Source organism: Silene latifolia, chromosome 2, assembly GCF_048544455.1.
Source record: "Silene latifolia isolate original U9 population chromosome 2, ASM4854445v1, whole genome shotgun sequence".
NCBI classification, from domain to species: Eukaryota; Viridiplantae; Streptophyta; class Magnoliopsida; order Caryophyllales; family Caryophyllaceae; genus Silene; species Silene latifolia.
In genome coordinates, this window is record NC_133527.1 from 78,519,853 (window position 1) to 78,523,108 (window position 3,256).

A 3,256-nucleotide genomic window follows, 5' to 3' on the forward strand; every position below is an offset into this window, starting at 1 on the left:
CTTCATATTGTCAGAAGTGCAATTCTTGTAGAATTCCCGTTACAAAGTCATCACAGGGAAGGATAAAGGGGTTGGGATGGTTGTACGGTTGATAAGGAAATGGGTAGGGAGGCACTTTGATTTTCTCATCTTGAGGTTGTTGCTCTTGTTGTTGTTGTTGTTGGGGATTTTGAAGTGGTGGTGCTTGTCTTGCTTGGGTTGGGTTTGGACGGATGAGGTAGGATGTGATTGGTGATAAAGGTCCCCTTCTTGGTGAGATTCTTGGTAGTCCGGTCATTGGTAGGTAGATTGGATCACTTCCTTTCGTTATCCACTTGATCCTTTTATCAACCCCCTCAAGGGTTATCCAATGATGATGAATAAGAAGAAGGTCTTCATTTATCCTTGTATTTCCGGACAGAGGAGCATACTCATTATTCTCATTGAATTTTGGATTGAAATGCTTTGCAATCTTCGTAATGAGCCCTCCATTAACAATGTGTTTCATCCCATCATCATCACCGTTCCTAAACTTTGCCCATTTTTCGAGTAGCACAAGAGGCGTATTGAAGTGGTACCCACCCCTTCCTTGGATATTGAGATAAGAGTCCATGAACACAAGGTCAAGTTCGTTCACTATTGCCGGGTCTCGGCGAGCAAGTAGAGTGCCGGAAAGGAACCGGTAAGTAAGTCTCAAAATAGGATTTTGAATGTGGAAAATTAGGCACACCTTGATGTACATGAAATCTTGGCCGGTCATGGCCCTCCATAGGGGTGTAACACTATATCTCTTCGGTTTTGATGTCCGGCTAGGCGAGACATCGAGACCCAGCACATTAGCAAATTACACTAGAGTCATCATTCTTGAAACACTTTCCAACCTAAATTCTATGCATATTGTTCTATTCAAGGTTGTAATTTTCAAGAAGCTCAAAAATTAAAACACAAGGGATCGGTAAGTTTGCTCATGCATGTGGAAAAGGGTAGAGAGACCAAACACTTCAAAAAGAGCTTCCATTTGGTGATAAATCCCAAGTTTCTTTAAAGTACTATGACATAAAAACTTTGTAGGGAGGATGTTCTTACGAAGAAGCCGGTGGAAAAGGAGTCTTTGCACATCATTGACGAATTCAACATTTGAGAAATCATCAAGTCTTGTAAGATCCACAATTTCTTCATGCTCCCTTCTTAATGTGTTGATATAGGAGGTAGAAGAGCTTCCTCTTACCCTTGGTCTTCTCCTATCCCCAAAGGAAGATCCCTTTTGGTGCCATTCTTTGATTATTGAGCTGGAATTTTTGATTCGTTAAAGTATAAAGATGCTCCTTGTGGATTTAATGTTGCCTTTGAAACCCTAGAAATTTGGGGCTTTTTGATTTTGTGGGGTAAAAGAGTGTTTGGGATATGCTTTGGAGTCATAAGGAGGTGGGTTTTTATAATACAAATGGAAGGAAGGGTGATGTGTCACAAATTGTGTGGTGGGGTGTAATAAAATAAGGAAAAATCGGGATTGATTAACGCAGGAAGACGAGCGGATTCGAACACAAGACGCTCGGATTCCAGCATTTCGGGACGAGCGGATTTTAGGGAAGACGCCCGGATTCTGTCACAGTTAATTTTCCAAAAAATTTGACGCAGCCAAGACGAGCTTCTCGAGCCCAAGACACTCGGATTTTCTGAAAGGAGACAGGCGTCTTCTCCCAAAGACGCGCGGATTTTGTGACAGGAACCTTTCTTGAAATTCACTGGCAAAAGGACGGGCGTCCTTTTGCAAAGACGAGCGGGTTCTTCAGGACGAGTGTCTTCTCTACCAGAACGCTCGGATTCTTCGACAGTCCCAAAATTTCAATTTCACAGCCTAATTGGACGGACGGATTCTGCTAAAGACGCCCGGATTCTCGCAGGACGGGCGGATTCCAAGGATGATGCTCGGGTTCCTTGCTTGCGGATTTTCCTTTGCTTTTCTTGACTTCAATAAATGCTTCCCCACACTTGAAGATTGGTTCCTTCCTTTATTCAAAATTCGTTAGTGACCCTCCCTCACTTACTCTCATGGAAAGAATTTATGTTTATAATTAAAGGAATGCAATAGAATTATAAATACAAGTTAGAGGGTTAGTATATTTACAAGTGGTGGTTTAGGGAGGACTCCACCAAACTCTCCCTTTTAATGATTCTTTCAAGGATGAGGAGGCCCGAGGTAGGTGAGCTTGACCTCTCCAATAAATGCTCCTTCATAGTATGGCTTCAATCTTTGACAATTGACCTTGAACTTGCTTCCATCTTCCGCCTTGATTTCAAAATCCCCATATTTTCCAACTTCGGTGATCACGTAGGGACCTATCCATCTAGAGTTCAACTTTCCCGGAAAAAGTCGGTAGCGGGAATTGAATAGAAGGACTTTATCCCCTTTGTGCAAGGCTTTTTGTTTAATCCTCTTATCATGGAGCAATCTTGTCATTTCCTTGTAGATCTTGGCATTCTCATAGGATTGTAGTCAGAATTCCTCCAACTCTTGAATTTGAATCATCCTCTTTTGACCAGTCAATTTGAGATCAAGGTTAAGTGCTCGGATTTCCCAAAAAGCTTTGTACTCCAATTCGATTGGCAAGTGGCATGCTTTTCCATAAACAAGCTTGTAAGGGGGGGCTCCTATGGGAGTCTTATAGGCCGTCCTATAAGCCCAAAGAGTGTCATCAAGCTTTTTGCTCCAATCCTTTCGGGTCTTGTTCACAACTTTCTCAAGGATTTGCTTGATCTCTCTATTCGAAACTTCAACTTGACCGCTTGTTTGAGGATGATATCCCAAGCCGGTTCTATGTTGGACACCATATTTGGTCAAAAGAGATGCGAGCTTCTTCTCATGAAAATCCGTTCCTCCATCACTTATGATTGCTCTGGGTACTCCAAATCTTGGGAAGATTATTTTCTTGAAGAGCTTGGTGACCGTCTTTGCATCATCGTTTGGATTGGCAATTGCCTCTACCCATTTTGAGACGTAGACTACGGCCACAAGGATATACTTATTCCCATTGGATGTCACAAACGGACCTTGGTAGTCGATCCCCTAAACATCGAAGATCTCCACCTCTAGAATGCCCCTTTGTGGCATTTCTTTCCTCCACGAGATATTCCCCGTTCTTTGACAAGCATCGCAATGAATGTTGAATTCCCTTGTATCTTGAAACATTGTAGGCCAATAGAAGCCCGATTGAAGAATTTTTGCAATGGTCCTCCTTGCTCCATGGTGCCCACCGTAGGGTGATGAGTGACACCC